Source organism: Castanea sativa, chromosome 4 (assembly GCF_040712315.1).
Source record: "Castanea sativa cultivar Marrone di Chiusa Pesio chromosome 4, ASM4071231v1".
NCBI lineage: Eukaryota > Viridiplantae > Streptophyta > Magnoliopsida > Fagales > Fagaceae > Castanea > Castanea sativa.
This window is the reverse complement of record NC_134016.1, coordinates 21281993-21305983: the sequence shown is the minus strand read 5'-3', so window position 1 is coordinate 21305983 and position 23991 is coordinate 21281993. Positions and strand designations below refer to the sequence as shown.

Genomic DNA, 23991 nt, shown 5'->3' with positions numbered 1-23991 from the left:
AGTTTTCCAAGGGTGAATTAGAGAGAGTGGCTTACACTCACATATACACCATTTCACAATAGTGTCTCATTTCAACGAAATTATGTATGTTTCTCCCTTTGTATCTAACTAATTATCTAATTGGGTTGGCCTTTTGGGCCTTTCCAATTGGACTTAAGTGTGTGGCTTGAAGTGAGACCAAAATGGACCAATAAAACACTAGCTCCAATGAGCCTTGGGCTTTTCTGTCAACTTTTAACAAGTCCAAAGTTACTATTAACTATATTTAATACCACTATATAAATATAATTGCACTCTAGGCCTTATTTATAAATTATATCCCAAGACTTTATTGTATATGCAACCCCTTCATAAAATATTTGTAGTAATACAAAGTCATGAATATAGACTGCCACTTTGTAGATTACTACATCTTAATTCCTTGAGTACCCGATTTAATCATTTATGTCATTCATCATATATTTATGAAATTAGATTTTATAAATATATACTTTAGTAACTCCTTATTAAAGTGGTTAGGCCTAATAGTCTGAATAATCAAACCCATTAAACTTATCTCAAAGGAATATTTTGTATTTCCGTTAAGAGACTATAAATTCTATCTTGAGAATATATGTTCCATCAACACCAAATGTGGCTACTCAACATACTGAGGTTTTGATCATGACTTTAGACCTCACTCCTGATATATTAAAACAACTTACACTTCATGATCAGGTCCATTATGCTCTCAGGATTAAGAGTTAATGTAAATAGAAGTCGTGAGTTTATTATCCATTTGACGGTAGTTAAGAGAATAATAAATCTCACAGCGGTCTAGTTCAATATGTCTTAACTCTTAAAATATATCAACATACTAACTAGAAGTTTCCACTGCCATGATCAAGACAAATCATCTTAGTTGATATGTTATAGTCTTCATAGATGAAATGCCCAATTTCATCACCAACTACGAACTATAATTTTAAGTTTACAAAGAACTTGTGATTTATATCTTCTGTGACTTTTATCATAAATCACATACTGTGCATCTCATGGACTATATGATAATGTCTCAATATTCATGTTACCTTTTTTTTTAGATAATAATGAAACAACTTTATTAATGACAATATTAAGTCATACATAATGTCATACTTAATATTATACATAGCATCATACAATAGGATTTAAGGGCATTAATCCTAATATATGGGTCGCTCTTTTTTTCTCAAATTGCTTTTTGACGACTCAAATAAGGATGATATAATGAGGCGAGTTCTTAAGGGTTCAATGTCACCACGTAAACGTCGTCGGTATATCGAACGTGATCGTTTGGCAGGCCATAAAAGACTTTATCTCGACTACTTTGCCGACACACTAGTATATCCTCCTAATTTATTTCGGAGGAGATTTCGGATGAGTCGGTCTCTTTTTCTCCGTATTCAATCTAAGGTAGAAACTTATGAACCTTACTTTATCCAAAAACGAGATAATACCCAAAGACTCGGTTTATCTTCTCTTCAAAAGATAATAGTTGCACTTAGGATGCTTGCGTATGGAGTTACAGCTGATTTTATGGATGAGTATGTGCAGATTGGAAAATCCACTGCAATAAAAAGTTTGAAAAAATTTGTTAAAATGATGGTTGATATTTTCTCCAATGAATACTTGAGGTCCCCAAAAAATGAAGACATTGCTAGACTTTTAGCCAATGGGGAAAGACGTGAATTTCCAAGGATGCTAGGGAGCATTGATTGCATGCATTGGAAATGGAAAAATTATTTGGTTGCATGAAAAGGTTAGTACTCTGGTTACATTCGTGAGCCAACCATTGTTTTGGAAGCAGTGACATCATTTGATCTTTGGATATGGCATGCATTTTTTGGGTTACCTGGGTCAAAATAATGACATTTATGTATTAGAATGATCTCCTATATTTTCTAAGCTCGAACAAGGATGTGCTCCTGCAATTAATCACTCAATCAATGGCCATGAGTATATAATGGGATACTATTAAAACAATTCCATCTCCACGAGGACAAAAAAAAAAAAAACAATTATTTGTAAAAGCCCAAGAGGTGAATAGGAAGGATGTAGAGTGTACATTTGGAGTGCTTCAAGCAAGATTTGAAATTGTGCGTGGACCTACAAGATTTTTATATAGTGAAATGCTCTAAGACATCATGAAAGCGTGTGTAATTCTTCATAACATGATCGTTGAGGATGAGCGAAATGTAAATGAAGTGGTAGAATTAGATTATGAGCAAATGGATGACAATCCTACTATACAACTGTCATGGGAGCACACAAATGAATTTATGGAGTTCATTGAAACCCATCAATGTATTTGAGACCATAAAATTCATTCTCAACTCCAACAGACCTCATTGAGAATTTAGGGCAATTACAAGGGGAGTTGTAGGAACTTAAATGTGTGAGTTATGCATATGGTGTTTTATTGTAATTTGATAATATGTATATATATATATATATATATATATATATATATATATATGTATGTGGATTTTTAAAATTAGCAAGTTTGAGTAAATTGATATTTGACAGGTTATTTCTCAAAAAAAAAAAAAAAAAAACAAATTGGCAGGTTATATATGTGTGTGTGTGTGTGTGTGTGTGTGTGGATCATTAAAGTTGGCAGGTTGAATACATTGATATTTGGTAGGATGCATCTATAAATATGTATGTGGATTTTACATTGATATTTGGTAAGTTTGATGAAATATATATGTAAGTGGATATTTAAAGTTGGCAAGTTTGAGTACATTGGTATTTGGTAGGTTCTTTCTCAAAAAAAAAAAAAAACAAATTGGCATGTTGTTTCGAATAGTTGTTGAATTTGAAAAAAAAAAAAGATTGTTGGAAAGAAATGATAAAGGCCAAGGAAAGAAATGTGACCGTTGGAATCAAAATCACTGTTGGAAAGATTAAAAAAATAATATTTTAATAGAATGCCAAGGAAAATGTGACTGTTGGAATCGTGCTAAATTTGAAAAAAAAGTGACTGTTGGAAAGAAATAATAAAGAAAGATTAAAAACTAATATTTCAATAAAATGAAAAAATAATAGAGTTTTGGTATGTTGGGTGTACTGTAAAATGATATGGTATAATTGATAAAGTAGTTTTTTGGAATGGTAAAATGGAATGGGATAGCATTCTTGAATGTGATTGCTCTAATGTAAAATTTTGTTCTATTCTATATCAAATTTTAGGAAAGCATTAATTACTTTAAACCGTAATTCATTCTAATAACTGACTTACTTAGTATTGGTCCTGTGGAATCTGTAATGTTCATATATTTTCTGTTAGGGTTTCTGCCCTAAAATCCAATTTATTGACATGTCATACATAATTAAATTGTTTAATTATATAAAACTATTTATAAATGAACTAATGAGACATTATCATAGTCTATGAGATGCATTGTATGTGATTTAGTTACAGAAGATGTAAATCACAAATTCCTTGTAAACTCAAAACGTAGTTCGTAGTTGGTGATGAAATTGAGCGTTTCATCTGCAAAGACTATAACACATCAACTAAGATGATTTGTCTTGATCATGGAAGTGGAGACTTCTAGTTGATGTGTCTTAAAAATTAAGACATATTAAACAGGACCGCTGTGAGATTAATTATTCAATCAATAACTGTCACTTGAATAATTAATCTCACGACTTCTAATTTCATAGACTCTCAATCCTGAGAGGGTAGTGAACCCGATCATAAAATGTAGGTTACTTTGTTATATCAGGAATGAGATCTAATATTCACGATCAAAACCTCAGTATGTTGAGTAACCACCCATAGTGTTGAGGGAACACATATTCTCAAGATGGAATTCATAATCTCTTTTTATAGAAACACGAAATATTCCCTTGAGATAAGTTTAATGGGAATTAGTTATTCAGGGCCCCCACTTTAGTAAGAAGTTACTAAAGCTTATATTTATTGAAATTGGAGAAATTGGATTTCAATAAATGTGAATAACTAAAAGATTAAATCGGGTACTCAAGGATAAAATAGTTGTTTACAAAGTGACAGTTTATTATGACTTTGTTCACTATGGATATTTTATGGAGGGGTTAAATGATATCATTAGAGTTTTGGGATATAATTTATTAATAAGGCCTAGAGTGCAATTATATTTATATAGCGGTATTAAATATAATTAATGGTAACTTTGGACTTGTCAAGAGTTGACAGAAAAGCCCAAAGCCCATTGGAGCTAGAGTCTTATTTGTTCCCTTTGGTCCCATCTTAAGCCACTAACTAAATCCCAATTGAGTAGGCCCAAAAGGCTAACCCAATTAGATAATCAGTTTTCATTTAATAAGAGTTATTAAATAAAGTAACAATCAAGGTAGTTAGCCTGTACTTATGATGAAAAGAAAGAAAATAGTTTTTTCTACAAGGAAAAGAAGGATTTTTCTTTGAGAATCGAAATACATAAAGACTGATTGAGATACCACACTTCTTGGGCACCATGTGGAATTGAGATGAAGATTTAAGGTATTCTCAAGTCTTGGTTTTGAATTTCACTGCATCAAGGTACGCTTTCTATTCTTTGTTCTAAAATTCAAGGTTACATGTTATCTCTCATGAATGAAGTAGATATGTGATTGCTGCTTCCGCTGTGTGTTTTGTATGAGATGCAAAACTAGATTTTGCAACATTTTCTTCCCATAGTTAACTTCCACTTTATTAGAGCAATTTTATTCTAATTTAATGTTAAAGAAATATGATTATAAGCGCGATTGTGCGCACTATGAAACATCTCCTACACAAAAAAGAAACTAATTAGTGTCTTAGCCTAATAGTAAAAAGTAAACATTATGGAGCAAATACCATAGTTTTCAAATCCTATTGAATCTATAAAAATAAAAACTACATAATAACTTCAACAAGAGTACAGAAGTCAGGCATCTTCACATTAGTGTGCATATAATAGACCACGTTTTCATATTACAAGACCACAAGATCATCAGAAATACCAAATTGACCAAACAAAGTCAATCACCTCTTTTTAGTTTTTACCACTACCTTAGTTTCACTACATTTTTTGTCCCATTTTTTCTTTTAGCTACAAGCATGATTATCTCCCTAACAAGTCAGAACTCTATGTCAACATCCATAAAAAAAAAATGCACCACACTTGGCAGAAAAGCCTAAAAAACACTTGAGCAGGAAAAAAGAATGCTCTAGGAAGCCTAGGTTATAATAGTGACCCAATAACCATAACCCCCAAATTCCTCCCTCTTTGATCACAGTGACTCATCTAACATCCAAACACCACAAATAACCCTAACCCCCAAACTGTAATATCCATCCTAACCAAATGGTCAAACAAAGATTGAGTATGTACCTTTTAATTCGAAATTAAAGATGCATCACCAACTAAAGAACTCGATATCATCAACATCGAGATTGAGAGTGAGAGTGAACTGGAGAGCAAGAGTGAGATTGAGTGAGACTGAGTTTGAGAATGTGAGTGAGATTTAGAGTGAGAGGAAATTAGGTGGGAGTGAGATTGAGAGCGAAAGGAAGAGTGAGAGGGAGAGGGAGAGGGAGATTGTAACTGAGAGTGAGAGTGAGAGGGAGATTGAGACTGAGACTGAGAGTGGTAGACGGGGCAGCATATAACATGGTACTCGAGAGTTAAAAACTCAGTTATTTACTTACATAGTACTCGAGTTCTATGAACTCGAGTACAGTGTAGTAAAATAACATGGTACACGAGCCAGATTAGAGTTTATTGAGCTCGGGTGTTGTGTAGTTAATAACATAGTACCTGAGTCTTATAAACTCGAGTTTAGTCAACACAGAACTTAATGTTAGGGACATCGAGTTCAAGGTGGCATTTTTAATTTACAAACTTCCAGCTCAGCCACTGCTACGTTGGCAATCTCAAGAGGAACTTGAGATCTTAGAATTCGAGTACTGTTAGAAACTCAATTTCATGAAGCTTGTGTACTGAAAAAGTGGTAGATTGCTAAATATTTTCGAAACAATGGTAGTTTGCAACATAGTTTGGAAAAGAGTGGTATTTGGCCATTAAACTTGTATTACAACCTACTTGGGTCTATGAAATATCCAATTGGTCTTGTCCCAAGATTAAATCACTCTAGAGAGAGTAATATATCATTTATTGAGTATCCACTTTAAGACACACTAACGTAGCATTCCTAGGTCGTAGTTCCCACGATAGATTTGAGATTAAATTATATAAGTTTGTAAATAATTTCAAAGGTGTCGAATTATTACTTGTATTTTATTAAAATATAGTTTGTCAATTTTGTAATAATAATAATTGTGGGGGCAGAGGGGTCAGAATATGTTCTTGGGCCTTGGGCTTGATCTGAGGATATTGACATGTCCAAGGAGGGTTTGGTGATAATAAAGATACTGGACTCAAAGGCCCACAAGCAAACTATCGCGACAGAAGTTAGGTGGGAATGGTCCGAGGAGGGGCATCTCCTCGACTATACGACGTGGAGAATTTGCTGTTCATCACGATGTTTGTGAGAAAATTTTAGGAGATATGGTGGATGAAGACAGATTTTGCAAAGATACATAAAAAAGGAGTAAATAAGAAATATCTTAGAGAAAGCTGCTACCATCGCATTAAAGACTCTGCACCTACCTCTCTGGTCGCATTAATGGGGAAATGACCTCTGAACAGTGGTAGGCAGTGTTACAACTATTGTTTGAGGGGTTCAAGAAGACGGTGGATGGGACAAGTATCTAGATTGGTGATTTGGTCCATACGTGGAAGATGGTGGGAAGAAGGAAGAGAATATAAAAGGAAAATGGTGGCATTCAAGAAGGGGGATCGGGAAAAAGAGAGAGAAAAACATTGTACACGCCATCTTCAATTATAATCTATTGTGAAAGGAAGAAAAAGCAATATAAGTCATCCTTGGCTTACGTCCGAGGAGAATTTCTGTCAAATAATCATTTTATTGCGCATGTATTGGCGATCTAGCCCACCATACTTGTTATCCAATATCCATAAAACCTAGGTTCCAAGCCCACACTCTACAAATTTCATTGTATAAGGCCTTTTGGGCCTGCACCCTTCACACAGTTGGGTTCGGGTGCAAATTGTGTCCTTATAATTGGCGCCGTCTATGAGAAATCTTGTGTTGAAGGACGGATAGTGTGATGGCAGGCTCAGGTCCACACCATGTAGAGTCTATGGGGTCCCAGCAGGAAGACCACTTTCAACATCTTGAATGGGAAAGAGATCGGGAAGGCAGTATGCACACAGGGCACACTGCTAGGAGTCATTCAAGGGGAGGAAGCAGAATCCCTCACGAGGACGATACTAAGGCCATGCAAAAAGAGATTGACCATCTGAAGAAGAAGTTGCACCATGCAAGACGACAACGAACACCCTCGTTTTTTGATCCTTCCTCTGAAGACTCCCAAGGTAGTAGTTATAGGCCCAGGTAAAGAACTCCTTCTAGTGAGACTTTCTCATATGAGGAGGATGATCTTCATGGTCATAAGGGAAAGATGTCTTCTTTTAGGGGCTTAGGAAATGATGCTATAAGTAGGGCGTTGCACCAAATTTTCAAGTCACCTTTCACGCGCAGGGTGGAGAAAGGAAAGCTTTCTCGGCGTTTCACCCAACCAAATTTCACTATCTATAATGGCCAAACGGATCTTATAGAGCATGTGAGTCATTATAATCAGAGAATGGCGGTGCATTTTAAAAACGAAACTTTAATGTGCAAAGTCTTCCCTTCTAGCTTGGGACCGGTTGCTATGAGATAGTTTAATGGCCTGAGGGCGGGTTCAATTGATTCCTTCATGGAACTCACTATGGCATTTAGGTCTCGTTTCATTACCTGCAGTAGAGTTCCTCGGCCTCTAGATTCGTTATTATCCATGGCAATGAGGGAAGGGGAGACCCTGAAAACATACTCTAACAGGTATTGGAAGATGTTTAATGAAATCGATGGCGATTTTGATGAGGTGGCGATTAATACTTTCAAGGTGGGCCTTCCAACTGAGCACGGCTTAAGGAAATCTCTGACCAAGAAGCCTGTACAGAGTGTACGTCGGCTCATGGATCATATTGACAAATATAAACGGGTTGAAGAGGATCAACAGCAAAGTAAAGGGAAGGTGAAGGTTATCCTTTAGGAGATGAGGGATTTCAGGTCGGACAAATACAATAACAAATGGCCTAAGAGAGATTTTGCAGGGAAATCTGGTCCAGCCCCTCTTTAGGCAGTGAATAATGTGTTTCGTGAACCTGTTCAGCAGTTATTAGAGAAAATCCATCATGAACCATACTTTAAGTGGCCCAACAAAATGGTAGGGGACCCCATGAAGCGTAATCAGAACATTCATTGTCATTATCATCAAGAAAGAGGTCATACCACTGAGAATTGTAGGACCTTGTGGAATTATTTGGAGCAGTTGGTTAAGGAGGGAAGGTTGAAGCAATTTTTATATCAGCCCAATGGGCAAGGAGATCATTCAAGCTTGGTAAATTAGGGTAATAATGCCTTAAGGCCTCTTTTGGGTACGATCAACGTTATTTTTGCTGCTCCGGGAAGGACTGGTTCTCGCCCCACTAGGGTGATGTCTGTGTCACGGACTCTTGTTGAGGAGTCTCACTCTGAGCCGAAAAGGATTAAGAGGAATACTCCACCTATCTTAGGTTTCTTGGAAGAAGACAAGAGTAGGACTATCCAACCACATGACAATGCTTTGGTTTTTATGCTTAGGATAGAGGGCTATGACGTGAGGAAGGTAATGGTTGACCAGGGTAGTGGGGCTGACATTATGTACCCTGACTTGTTTAGGGGGCTCAACCTAAAGCTCGAGGATCTTACGGCTTATGATTTGCCACTCATAAGCTTTGAGGGGAAAGCTATCATTCTGAAAGGGCAAATTCGGTTACTTGTGTAATTAGGTCCGGAGGTTGTAGACGTAGATTTCATTGTGGTAGATGCTTATTCTCCCTACACGGCCATTTTGGCAAGGCCTTGATTGCATGCTCTAGGTGCTGTTTCCTCAACTCTTCACGTCAAGTTGAAGTTCCCATCTAGGGGACTGATGGAGGAAATCATTGGGAGTCAATCTGTGGCTAGACAATGTATAACGGCTGCAGTTCTGCATCAGACTAGGCAAGAGTCATCGGCCTCAGCTGAAGGGGGTTCATAGCAATCAATGTCCTCGGCTACACCTAAGATTGCCGAGGTAGAACAGCATGCGTGTGAAGAATTGGAAAAGGTTCTTATCAACGATGATCTTGAGAAATTCTTTCAGGTGAGAATTCAGCTGCCACCTCTAGAGAAGGAGGAGCTGGTCATGTTTTTGAAAAGGAATATGGATGTATTTGCGTGGAATGCTTATGAAGCCCCCGGGGTTGATCCAAGTTTCATTTGTCATCACTTGAATGTCAATCCGTCCGTAGTGCCGAGGAGACAACCACCTCGGCGTTCATCTAAGGAGCATGCTGAGGTTGTCAAGGAAGAGGTACTTAAGCTCAAAAAGGCTGGCGCTATCAAAGAGGTGTTTTATCCAGAGTGGTTGGCTCACATAGTGGTAGTGAAGAAGAAGAATGGGAAGTGGAGAGTTTGCGTAGACTTTACAGATTTGAACAAGGCTTGTCCTAATGATTCATTCCCAATGCCTCGCATAGATCAGTTGGTGGATGCCACTGTTGGGCATCCTTGGGTGAGTTTTCTAGATGCTTTTCAGGGTTACCACCAGATACCTTTGGCTTTGGAGGATCAGGAGAAAACGGCCCTCGTTACTCCTACAAGGAATTATCATTATAAGGTGATGCCTTTCGGTTTGAAGAATGCAGGGGCTACCTATCAAAGGATTATGACCAGGATGTTTGAGCCTCAGTTGGGAAAAACAATTGAAATGTATGTGGATGACATGGTGGTGAAGAGTAAAATGGTTTTTATGCATATATCAGACTTGAGTGATACTTTTCAAACGCTAAGGAAGTACAAGTTACGCCTTAATGCTTCCAAGTGCTTCTTTGGAGTGGGATTTGGTAAGTTCCTGGGTTATATTGTAACATACAGAGGAATTGAAGTCAATCCCACACAGGTCAAGGCTATTAATAGCTTACAACCTCCTCGGAATCTAAAAGAAGTTCAAAGGTTGACAGTGATGACACTGCCCTCAACCGATTTATTTCACGGTCTGCAGACAGGTACATGCCTTTCTTCCAGCTACTGAATAAGTGGAAGAGATTTGAATGGACTGAGGAATGTGCACTAGCTTTTCAACAGCTTAAGGAATATCTTTCGCGCCCACCCATTATGTCTCGGCCAGAAGTTGATGAAGTTCTGTTTGCATATATTGCTGTGGAAGACCATGCTGTTAGTTTGGTTCTGATACGGGTTGATAATACTATACAGAGACCAGTTTATTATGTGAGTGAGTCTTTGCACTAGGCCGAGGTGCGTTATCTACCATTGGAAAAGGCAATCCTAGTAGTGGTACACGATACGCGTAAGCTTCCCCATTAATCTCAATCTCATACAGTGGTGGTTCTAACTCAACTTCCTCTTAAATCTGTACTCCGAAGTGCTGATTATACGGGTAGGATTGCTAAGTGGGGCACTATCTTGGGGGCTTTTGATATTAAGTATATGCCATACACCTCCATGAAGGGTTAAGTGCTTGCTGATTTGGTTGCGGAGTTTGCTGAACCTTCATTAGAAGATAATGCTAAAGGGCTGGACATGGATGAAAAATCAGTTGGCATGGTCTCGTGCAAGGAGCCTGCGACATGGAAGGTATATGTTGATGGGGCAGCGAATCAAAGAGGATCTGGTATGGAACTAGTTCTAGTGTCCCCTTAGGGGCTTACGTTTGAGAAATCCTTGAGATTGGGATTCTCGGCCACCAACAATGAGGCGGAATATGAGGCTTTATTGGTCAGAATGGATATGGTTAATGGGGGGAAAATTAGTGCAAATGTTCTCGGATTTGCAATTAGTTGTGGGCCAAGTAGAAGGGACATTGGAGGCTAGAGATCCAAGAATGCAAGAATATCTGACCCGAGCCAGGTATTTACAATCAAAATTTGAATCTTTTACCTTGTTGCATGTGTCAAGGAGTATGAATACCCATGCTGATTCCCTGGCTACCCTTGCAACGTCCTCAGCATAAATTCTACCTTGGGTTATCCTTGTTGAAGACTTGTTCAAACCCAGTGGAATGAGTGTTGGCACCATTCAAGTTCATCAAATAAGGGAAGGACCTAGTTGGATGGACCATATAGTGTCCTTCCTTAGGGATGATGTTCTACCCGAGGAGAAATCTGAAGCGGACAAAATACGTAGGAAAACACCTCGGTTTTGGTTATCCGATGATCAAAAGTTATACAAACGCTCATTTTCAAGACTATATTTGCTGTGTGTGCATCCTGAAGCAACGGAATTACTTTTGGAGGAATTGTATGAAGGGATCTGTGGAAGTCACACAAGAGGAAGGTCTTTGGCACATAGAGCTATTACCTAGGAATATTGGTGGCCTAATATGCAGAGAGTAGCACAGGATTATGCAAGAAAGTGCGACAAGTGTCAGAGGTATGCTCCCAACATTCATCAACTAGGGGGTGTTCTTAATCCTCTGTCTAGTCCTTGGCCTTTTGCTCAATGGGGCTTGGACATTGTAGGACCTTTCCTAAAGGCAGCAGGGAATAGAAGATGGTTGCCTGTCGGAACAGATTACTTCACTAAGTGGGTTGAAGCTGAACCATTGTCGAACATCAGGGATATGGATGCAAAAAAGTTTTTCTGGAAAAATATTGTTACTAGGTTTGGAATCCTTCATACTCTTATTTCAAATAATGGCCTGCAGTTTGCACTACAAAAAAAAGGTTCTATAGCCGCATTTTTAAAACGTGGCTATAGCTCAGAAAAACGTGGCTATAGGACGATTTGGTCTATAGCCGCGTTTTTTTAGGCCACGTTTATAACCGTGGCCTAAAACACGTAACTATAGGCTTGAGGGGTCTATGGCCACATTTTTTAAAACGCAGCTATAGCCAGGACCAATGGCCACGTTTTTACAAACGTGGCTATAGGACATACTCTAGCCGCGTTTTAAAACCGCGGCCATAGTTATGAGCTAAAGCCGCGTTTCAAAAACGCGGCTTCAACCTATCACTAAAAACGCGGCTTTAGCCCACAACTATAGCCGCGTTTTAAACGCAGCTATAACCCCTAAATACTTTTTTGAATTTGTCTATAGCCCCAAAATGATCCAAGGGAAACAATGAATATGTACAAATGAAATGACACTAACTTTCCTTTAAAGGAAATTATCTTCCAACATCTTGTTTTAAGCCTTGAGCATATTTTACTAATGAAACAAAAAAATCTCCATCACAATTCACAAAACAAATCATAGAAGTAGGAGCGTTATACCAATTCCTTAAACAATGGCTCTGGTGTCCCAATTTTGTGACCAGTAGGTAGGATCTCCCAAGGTCGGCTTACCCTATCAATATCTCCTTTTTCAAGCAAAATTGGAGTATTAGGAGGCAAATTAAGCTGCTTAAGTACCTTCAACACAACCAACAATAAAATTATTGTCAGCATGTGCAACCATATTAGCTAACTCACCTTAAATCACAGCTCTGTCATACATATCCTTAAATCACCTTCATAAACTTTAGAAAAACTCATTTCTTTTCTAAAACCGTCATATAACCTATCAAGTTACCTCTTTAAAGATGCATATGGTATTCATTCAAAACAATATCTATCTCATCAGTTTTACACATTAATATACAAAGGAAAAATCAAAATATGATTCGATTAATCAATTTTACACAGAAAACGACAAAGGGAAATATATATATATATATATATATATATATATATATATCAAAATAGTAGGGAATTCCCACTGTAGTAAAGACGTAGTAGTTGTAGCAATTATATACCCAATGATGGAAAAAAAAATTACATCAATAAAATGCCGTGGGTTAAAACTAAAAGGTAGTAAAGCATGCATTCTTTTGTGATGGCTTTAAGATGGAGGTAGGAGCATTAAGTACTCTAAGGCAGGAACCTTTTTAAGGCTTGTTTTCACATAAATGCCAAAAGAAAAAAAAATGTATTCAACACAAATGCATCACCTATAGTCATAAGTAGTCCCCGATAAAAATCCATGATCCCATCATTCCTGAGGCAGTATGGCACAAAGGACGTAATATAACATTATATATACAAATTGAATAAATTAAACATGAAGGTCATATGGTACCTGTAAACAACTCCAATGTTTGGTGTTAATAATTGAATTGAAAGGACTGAAAAGGCCTAAGGGGGTCTCTTTTTTCATTGAACCATATACTTGTGCTATGCCCACTTTGGTTCTTTTTCTTTATTGATTACATATCCACACCAAAAAAAAAAAATATATATATATATATATATATATCATTTCACAGAAATTCAACCCATTTGGCTAAGTTTTACTGTCAGAATATGAAAATGAATGATGATATCCTTCATCATTTTGCATCCTAAGAAGCAAAAATACCCAAGCAACAGTAAATTGGGTTCTAAAAAAAATAAAATAAAATCATTTCCTGCCATAGTGTTCTTCTAGCTTGAAAAACAGTGTAAAGAAAGCTAGTAGCCAAATCAATCTCCAGGCTTCCGTATGGATTTCATTTATAAGGCCCACCAAATCATCCTACATGAACACTATTATCCATCACAGTAATTCCACTCGTTAGGCCCGCCAGATCTTCCTTCCAAAACATTCAATTTGTGGGCAATATAATACCCATCCAAATATAATAATATTCCCTCTGCTTCAACTGTGATCAACAAGTTGAGCAACACTTATCAAAATCCAAAGTCAAAAAGTGGGAATCTCCCAAGTGAAAAAAGTGGGGCACCATCCTTTGGGAATCTCCCAAGTCAACCCTTTCACAGGTTATTAGTTTGAAAGGTACAAACTAATAAAACTAATCCATCACAATTTAAAGTTTCATTTTCATATTGAAAAGATAAATTTTTTTCTGCAGATTCATCAAATGTAATGAAAATGATTAAATAATTTGGGGGAAAAGGAATTTAAGAAAAATAAAAATAAAAATAAATTTTAGAAGTCTCTAGAATCAAAGACATTGTGTCTCCTTTTCAATTTTCTATATCCTTAAATCATCTTTACGCAAAATGACATATATAACAAATATGCTAGAGAGCACATACATGCGCACAAACACGGTGAAAAGCAAGTATACCTGAGTCAGTAAAAAATTCTAGTCTGACCTTCAACGACCAGGCCTACGGTGAGACCAATCCTTGCCCATGCTCCATAAATTGCTTCAATTTCACGTCTTCTCTGCAATCACAACATAGTGCCAGCCAGACTGATAAGTAACTTGAATCACAGTAGTATTAACCTTAGAGAGCAAGAGAGAGACCTTAGAATTTATTTTGGCTAGGCAACCAATCAAAGTATTAACCTTAAGTAAATTTCAGAACTATGTAATGTCAGTGCCTCAAATTCATGATACGCATATTGATAAAATTTTATGAAAAATAAAACTCCAACCAACTATCCACAATAAAAAGGTCCACATTTAGTCCCATCTTGCCCATCAGAGCCCACATTTAATCTTATGAAGAAACTACTAGGCTTTCTTTAAGAGACCATTTCCTCTCCCCATTGCACAACCTAAGAGGCCTAAACACATTAGAAAGTGATATCATGTAGTTATATGTTATTTACTTTAGCAAAATCAGTAGTGGTTCATTTCAATATGAGAATATTACACAAATCTTTTCTTTGATGTGTGTAATTAAACATTTCAACTAATGTAGAGTTTTTAGAATTATTAAAAAAAAAAAAATCAAAGTCATTATTTTTGGGACCCCACATACCTCAAAATTTGAGTTTCAACAGAAATTTGATACTTGCCAAAATGGTTTTGTAGAATTGAATATGAAATTGTAAGGAACAACAGTACTTTTTAGGAGTAATCGAGTACATACACGTAGTGTAATAAAGTATATCTCTAAAAATCTTTTGCCCTTAAATAAACATTTATTAATTAAATATTATAATATGAGGTCAAACGCTGTGCTTGCTTTAAATATACTGTATAGTATTTCCCCAAGATTCATCTTTGGGAGTGATTTTCAAGAGCATCTTTGTGGATAGAGCTCCAATATTACCCTGCCCTAATCAATTTCATTTTCTCTTTGGTTTAGTTGTCAAGGTATATACCATATATAATACATGGTGCAATGTGCCCTACCCAGTCAGTTCCTATGTCACAGGATGGGTTGAGTTTAAAAATTAAACAATTAGATGGATGGGAAAACAACTAATTATGCACTACAATTATGTGATCTTGTCAATGAAGGCTGGTCATAAACACAACTGAAAACTAAACCACATAAAATTCATTAAGTGCATTAATGATAATGAATATTGAATAATACCTCTCAAGTCTCACCACAGAACCAACACAACTCTCACCACTGCCTGAACTGAAAGAAATAGATGGGGTAGCTTCCAATCACCTAATACAACTAGGAAAACATGGTGCAACAAGATATAAGTGTAAATGATCTTACCAATATTCAGAGATAATCCACCCTGGGAGGTTCTAAAACTTGAATGAAATCCTCTACAGCCAAGAACACCACCTCCAACATCTGAAAAAAATATTGACAAACAAGCAGCCAGCCCCTGTAACAGCAATAAAATGGTTAATATGATACGATATAGAATTGAACTAAAAACTGCCAGCATATTGTTATGGCATACATTGTCAGTGTCAAACAATCGAAAGACTCTAGTCAGAAACTCCATAGCTTCACTTGTCAGTTCCACACTCTACAAAATGACACCTAAGAGTAAGCATTTCTTAGGTCTTTATTTACTAGTCAAATCAAAAGTCCTAATACTACTGGTTAATAATAACTAAAAAATAAATAAAAATAGTTTTTACATATTTGTGCTCAATGTACTCAAAGAATTCAAAATTTTTTATTGAAGGAAAAGTGACTAGAGTGTTTTGTTCTTTCTCCCTCTTCACTATCACTGTTCACATCACTTTCAATAGCCCTTAAACAGCAACAAAATTCTCTCTTTTCTACCTCTTTTACAACTCCAGATTTAAACCTTTTCCTTACCTATCAAAACCTCGAGACACCATTTTTTTTTCTATCTCTTAGCCACCAAAATAACCCATCAAATAAACCATAAAGGACCTAATTTTGCTGCTGCCCAAAATTTCTATAACTTATCATCCTCTGTTTCATCTGCCAAAATTCAAACTTTTCAAACCTAATTCGATCTACAAACCATAAATCCCTTCCCTCAATTTAACAAACCCCAGGATCATAGATTTTCTTATTCTGAAGCCCAACACAAGCGTATATAGACACATTTTCCTGATTTGTCATATGTCACTACCAAGGAACCAAAGTAGAGTATACCCCAATGTAATTTTATAAAAACAAAAGCAAGGTGAGAGTGGGATAAACCTGATCAAAAGCACGCTTAGATGGAATTGGAAGAAAATTGCCTCTGGCCTCAAGTGCTGCATTAAAAAATTGAGGTTGTAAACAACTAAGCTAAAATTTTAGAGCATAAATTTAATTTTACAATCAGTCGCAATAATGCAAATGCAAACAAGATATTCCAGAAACCCACGCACCCCAATCTCTCAAACAAAACCAAAAATTAAAAAAAAAAGCATTGACTTTTGAAATACCCACTTCCCCAAATGCAAAGATGATAAACTAAAAAGCCAAAAACACACACACACACAAAATGAAACCAAATATACTGAGAGAGAGAGACTCACGGTGGAGTTTGATGATTGCAAAGGGATAGAAATGACGCAGGTGGTTTGGAAGAGAGTGGTGACGAGAGTGCCAGAGGGAGGGATCTGGTGGAGGTCGGCGGAGGTGGAAAAGATGAGGGAAGTGAAGGAAGATCTGTTCTGATAGAGGGTGAGGGTTGAGATCGGGCTTGAGAGATGGAGGCTATGTGCGATGGGAGAGGCTAGGGTTGAAAAGGTTTTTAGTTTAGTATTTATATAACTCCTAAAGCTGCGTTTTTAACCTGCGGCTATAGGGGCTATTTGAAGCCGCGTTTAATAAACGTGGCCACTTTCTAAACTAAAGCCGCGTTTTATACACGCGGCTACAGACAAAATTTAAAGCCGCGTCTGTAAAATGCGGCTTTAGGCAAGCTAGAGCCGCATTTTTTTAAACGCGACCTAAGATAAGATTAAAAAAAAAAAAAAAAGAATTACGCAGGTCCTATAGCCGCGTGTTTTAAACGCGGCAATAGCTCCACCTCCAAAAACGCGGCTGTAGCTCAAGAAAATGCAGCTTTAGACGCGTTCTATGGCCGCATGTTTAGAACGCGACTTTAGTTGTTTTCTTTAGGCCGCGTTTTTTAAAAACGTGGCTTTAGCCTGTCTATAGCCGCGTTTTTGCAAACGCGGCTTAAAAAAACGCGGCCTAAGACCTGCGTGTTTTGTAGTGTTGATAGTAAAGTCTTTAAAAGGTATTGTGGTGATTTGGGTATCATGAATAGGTATTCCACTTCAGCTTATCCGCAAGGGAATGGGCAAGCCGAGGCCGTAAACAAAGTTATAATCATTGGACTCAATAGAAGGCTAGATGATGCTAAAGGGAGGTGGGTAGAAGAATTGCCACATGTTTTGTGGATGTATCGAACTACGCCATGAAGATCCACTGGAGAGACGCCTTTCTTTATGATTTACGGAGGTGAGGTTGTAATCCCTTTGGAAACTGGGTTTCCGAGCTAAGAACAAGCTCCTTTATCCCTAGCAGTAATGACAGCTTACTGGAAAAAAGCTTAAACCTAGTTGAGGAACGACGAGAGAATGCTATGGTTCAGTTAGCTTATTATCAGCAAAAACTTAAATAAGGATATGATTCTCATGTGAAGTTAAGGCCATTAGCCCCTGGTGATTTGGTATTAAGAAAAGTTATGGGTACAGCCAAGAACCCAGCATGGGGAAAGTTGGGACCTAATTAGGAGGAACCTTATCGTATTACGTCAATAGCTAGTATAGGGGCATATTATCTTGCAGACTTAGATGAAAAAGCTGTACAACGTCCCCGGAATGTAAATAACCTACGAAGGTATTATTATTAATGAAAGTCACTTTTGCCATCATATTTCTGTTAATGTAGTGTTGCGTTGATTTTTAGTTCATTTTTAATAAATATCAAACAGAAACTTGGTCATGCCTGGCTCCTTGGACCACGTACCTTGTAAAAATTGATATATTTATTAAATGTTAAACAGAACCTTAGTTACGTCTGGTCCTCGGATCATCTACTTTGGGAAAATTAACATTTCAGTTCATTTTTAATAAGTATCAAACAGAAACTTGGTCATGCTTAGCTCCTCGGACCATGTACCTTGTAGAAATTGATATCTTTATTAAATGTTAAACAGAACCTTAGTTACATCTGGCCTTGGATCATCTACTTTGAGAAAATTAACATTTCAGTTCATTTTTAATAAGTATCAAACAAAAACTTGGTCATGCTTGGCTCCTTGGGTGACGTACCTTGTAGAAATTATATCTTTATTAAATGTTAAACAGAACCTTAGTTACGTCTGGTCCTCAGATCATCTACTTTGGGGAAATTAACATTTCAGTTCATTTTTGATAAGTATCAAACAGAAACTTGGTCATGCTTGGCTCCTCGGACCACTTACCTTGTAGAAATTGATATCTTTATTAAGTATTAAAGAAAGAACCTTAGTTACGTCTGGTCCTCAGATCATTTATTTTGGGAAATTTAACACTCAACTTTCTAAGGAACAAGTAGAATTTTGGCTATATTTCGCTCTCGGACCATATGCTTAGATAAGGTTTATGAGTTACTTTATGCCTAAGTTTCACGTGAAGTCTAGTTTCAAAATTTTGGCTATGTTAAGTTCATGTACTCTTTTATGTACTTAATTATTTGTTGTTGCATAACATAATTCCAACGTACAAATTATTGATTCAAGGCATAAGTCCATAAAGTGAAACTATCTCTATGTTAGATTGTTGTTGTTATTTAATGCATATATGAGGCCTACCCTGTTCATTTGTGCGCTAAGTCATTCATAATATGAACATTAGTTGTACTGAGTGCAAGTGTTAAATGTTCCCAATGAGTGAAATTTGTAAGAAGTAAAAATCAAAATCTTAAACTTGTCATTAAAAATGTACTTGATTACATTGAAAATAAAAAACTAGAAATGAAGAAGTGCTATCTGGAATTTAAAAAAAAGGTCGAGAGAGAGAGGGTTCCAAGTTACTTATGTCTTAGCCTTCACTGGAGGGTTTTCTTGGGACTTGGTCTCAACTTCATTTGCTTTGTTCTCCGCCCCTTTTCGGCCAGTTTCTTTGGATTAAGGAGTCACTTCCCTGATAACAAGGGGAACGTTGGAGGGCTTCACCTCGGACGAGGTCATGACTTGTTTTCCTTTGTCTTTCACCCAAAGTGAAAGGTCAACCTGGTCAATCTTCTTGTTCAGATCCTTGTTAGCCTCCTCATCCTAGGCTGCAGCCTGATCAGGGCCTGGGGACGCTTTAAGGGGTGGAAGTGAGTCTTGGACAACTGAGGTTTGCATAGAAGGCGCTGACTCGGAGGCAATTGGAAGAGGTAAAGCTTCAATCACGCGAATGTCTGGGGGAATCCACATGTTTTCAGTTTTTCTCCGCTTGGAAGTAGTAGGGACCCCAGTAACATTAAGGACTTCTGTCCATACCTGTTGATAGTATTTCCTGCATACTTCAGCAAATTCTTCAACTAGTCGAGTTTCTGTTTCTTCAACCCCCTTGTTGAAGGAAGCAAGTAATGCAGCATCAACAGTTTCCTTGATGGTACGAGCTGTTTCTTTAGCATGCTCTAATTCACCCTTCAAGCGTTCAATCTCTTGTTAGGCAGTGGCAAGTACCTCTCTTTTGCTTCGAAGCTACTTGCGTTGCTCCTCGGCTGTGTTAAGACTAGCCTTAGCGCTCTTCCTTAGTTGCTCCTCTTTCACCAGCTTATCAACAAGCTTCTTCTTTTCATACTCAGCTTGGCCCAGGGCTTTTTCAGTTTCTACCTTGACCTTGATCTCGGCATTAGTCTTGCTCCGAGCATCTTCTACCCATTTTCCAGCCACAAAAACCTCCTGGATAGCCTGAGAAGAAGTGTTGAACAAATGCATTGTGATGCGAGTAATAGAAAAGTGCGTACGAAACAGTTTATATGAAGAGAATAGTTAAGTAACAAAGCAAAACTAGTTGAATGGTACATACCAAAGCCAAATCCCTTTTTAGGGAAAGGAAAAGTTGTGGTTGATTCATGTTCTCCAAGGCTTCCATGTCCCTTGGCAAGAGGAGGGGCTTTTCCAGGGATTCAGCTAAGTGGTGAGCATGCCTTTTTTGGAATTCCCTTATAGAAAAGTGTTAGGAATAGGAGTTCCGTCCAACTCTAGCGAGGGTGCCTAGTGGGCCGGGGTACGGCGCACCTCGGCCAATTCACGGCTATCTCTACTCTCCACGGAGGAGGCTCGAGTTTGGCCCTTTCCTGCTTTTTGTTGTTTCTGTTCCTTCTTCTGGGCCAGTTCCTCTTCTTCAACCTCAATCGTTCTTTTCTTCTTGAGGGTGGGGTCGGGGAGAAGAGGGCTTGGAGGAGGAGGTGGAGGAGGGAGATTGGTAGGAAGTTGGGACACCGAGGCATTTTTCGTAGTGGATTGTTGGCCTCTTTAGGTAAGCAGACCCTTCAAACCTAACCCTTGTTTTTGAGACATTTCTTCTTCCTCGTCACTGCTATCAACACGTGCAGTTATCAAACCTTGGATACCAGAGCCCTCGGCAGATTGGTTTTCTTCGTCCGAGAGATCGACAACCTAACTCTTTAGAGGTTTCTCTGCTTCCTCAAGTCGGAATTGGACTATTTCCTCTTCAAGGGATAGGCCAGGAGACGCGGGCTCTTCTCGAACAGCTTTTGCCTTAGATTTTGCCAAGAGGGGGATCGCTCTTATTGGGCGAATGTATGGAATGACGGAGGGGTCGTTCGGTAATTCGTTTGGAACAAGGAAGTCTGGTTTTAAGACGTCTATCCTTCTACGTCTCCGATCACCTGCGATGATCGCGTTACCGATCTCTTGGAAGGTGGATGACAACGGTTCGTACCCCAAAATGAGATGGGCTGCCCTCACTTGTAGGTCTTCACTTACGAATACCTCGGATCTTAACACTTTGTTAAGGTCTACGATGTTGGTTAGGCTCAGACGGGGCGATACGTGCTGTTTATCTGCAACGAAAAATATCTGAGAAGTCAAATAGGGTTAAATCAAGAAAAACGTTTAATGCAATAGAATACAATGTGCATCTAAATGATGAAGTTAGGAGAACTTAATCCCAGGCCATGGAATCTAAATCCTAAGGAATCACACTTGGTTTTCCCCATTCGACTGGACAATGGGGACCATTGGACCATCTCCCGAAGGCAATTAAATAGTCATCCTTCATGCCTTTGTTAGATTTGGGAAGACATGATATGAGTCTAACGATGTTAGACCTAGACTTGAGGTAGTAACCTACGCCTTTAAGTTGATGGCATTCGTACATATGGACGACATCATGCCATGTGAGACTTAAACCCATTTGCTCATTGAGGGCATCGACACAACCTAAAATCCTAAACATGTTGGGTGTACACCAAGGAAGTTAATACCATACTGGAGGCTATACCGGTTTGGCCAGCGGTACGATATATTTCGGATACCGGTTAATACCGGTATACCGTTTCTGATTTACCGCTATTTTATATATTTAATATATATTTTTTTTTTTCGGCTGAGAATTCAAATACTAATACTAAAAATAATAATCAAAATAATAACATAAATATATAAATAAATTTCTTTTGAGGCAATGGCATATCAATGACATCATGTCACTGACAAATAGTACTCAATAGCCATGACAAATGGTACTAAAATTTGATATTGAAAGTAACTTTCACGTGGGCTTGGCAGAAGACACAAAAAACAAAGAGGGAAAATGAAAAAGTATTAGAAAAGTTAATATAAAGTTGACTAGAAGACAGAAAGCATCTGGGTGAGAGAGCCAAGAAAAAAGAAAATGAAGAAGAAGAAGCAATGAGGAGGAGCTCGCCAAAACCTGAGCTAACTAGCAACATGAAGGCAAAATGGAGGTGGCAACGTCAACGTGAGCAACGGTAAGTTACTGTGGGAGGAGAGAGAGTAATTTTTAGTTTTTATATGTAAATCTAATTCTGTAATTTTGGTTTTGTTTCAGTTTGGTACATATTTTTCGGTTGGAATCCGATATTTTCTTCGAAATGGACGAAACAACCCGGTATGTCCGGTATTCAAACCGGTACAAAACAAAGGTGTTTCTGTACCGACAAAGGTGGCGGAACGGAAAATACCGTCCGCACCGGCCGGTACGGTACGGTATCAACTCCCTTGGTGTACACTGGTCTAGGCATAATCTATGATTACGCAGGTATTCACTAGTTACATTCTTCATGGGAAGAGTCATTCCACCCTCCAAAAAGGAGATGATGGGAACGACAACTTCCCCTTTTTTCCTATCGTTAGCTATGGCCTCTGGGGGGCAATACCTCAAACCCACATCCGGAGGGATGTGGTATTTGGCCCGAAAACCCTCCATACTGGCGTCAATATCTAGTAGGCACTTAAATCTACCCATTTGGTTGGAAGGAAAATGGAGTTTAAGAAAGAGAAGGGGTACAGTTAATGGCCGAGGACTACAGCCAAGGAGAAAAAGATTTTAAAAGAATGAAAACTTACAAGAAATGAGTGGACGATTCTTCGCGATCTTCTGGAGAAAAGAGAAAAGGAGGAAGTTATAAGATTTGATTGATTTCTGGAGTAATGGTTCGAGTCATGATTTCCTAGGCGTTTTGACATAAAGGAAACGGCATTAAATGGGAGTTATGCCACTCAAAATTTGAAGAAGAACCCAGACTGTTGGATATGCATCCTACCGTTGGACGTGGCAGACAGGGCGTTACTTGGAGCAATTAATAGGGGTGTGATAAATTTCGAGACATCAATAGCAGTTTTGAGAAGTGCGAAATGACATTTTCACACGTGACAGTTTAAAAACCATTCGAAAGCTGTGGTGTAGAATCAAAACTTCACTTTTCTCCTCAGCTAGGAGAAAAATGAATTTTTGAGGGGCTATTATCGGGGCAGAGGGGTCAAAATATGTTCTTGGGCCTTGGGCTTGATCTGTGGATATTGACCTGTCCGAGGAGGGTTTGGTGATAATAAAGATACTGGACTCAAAGGCCTACAAGCAAACTATCGCGACAGAAGTTAGGTGGGAATGGTCTGAGGAGGGGCATCTCCTTGGCTATACGACGTGAAGAATATGTTGTTCATCATGATGTTTGTGAGGAAATTTTAGGAGATATGGTGGATGAAGACGGATTTCGCAAAGATACATAAAAAAGGAGTAAATAAGAAATATCTTAGAGAAAGCTGCTACCACCGCATTAAAGACTCTGCACCTACCTCTCTGGCCGAATTAATGGGGAAATGACCTCTGAACAGTGGTGGGCAGTGTTATAGCTATTGTTTGAGGGGTTCAAGAAGACGGTGGATGGGACAAGTATCTAGATTGGTGATCTGGTCCATATGTGGAAGATGGTGGGAAGAAAGAAGAGAATATAAAAGGAAAAGGGTGGCATTCAAGAAGGGAGATCGGGAAAAAGAGAGAGAAAAACATTGCACACACCATCTTCAACTATAATCTATTGTGAAACGAAGAAAAAGCAATATAAGTCATCTTTGGCTTACGTCCGAGGAGAATTTCTGTCATTTAATCATTTCATTGTGCATGTATTAGCGATCTAGCCCACCATACTTGTTATCCAATATCCATAAAACTTAGGTTTTAAGCCCACACTCTACAAATTTCATTATATAAGGCCTTTTGG

General features: G+C 38.0%; 1 long non-coding RNA gene across 3 annotated transcripts; it reads right to left on the bottom strand.

The window, feature by feature from the left end:
* Positions 1-1071: 1071 nt before the first annotated feature.
* Positions 1072-17034, bottom strand: LOC142630457 (uncharacterized). Of its 3 annotated transcripts, XR_012843320.1 has the most exons (8): positions 16830-17031; positions 16507-16562; positions 15785-15853; positions 15592-15672; positions 15457-15504; positions 14250-14350; positions 12415-12552; positions 1072-1873 (listed from the first exon to the last, which is right to left on the bottom strand). It is a non-coding gene; the product is annotated as an uncharacterized LOC142630457 (long non-coding RNA). The 3 variants fall into 3 exon arrangements; XR_012843319.1 differs by lacking the exon at positions 15785-15853 and having other exon boundaries at positions 15592-15706; positions 16830-17034; XR_012843321.1 differs by lacking the exon at positions 15785-15853 and having other exon boundaries at positions 16830-17028.
* Positions 17035-23991: the final 6957 nt, after the last annotated feature.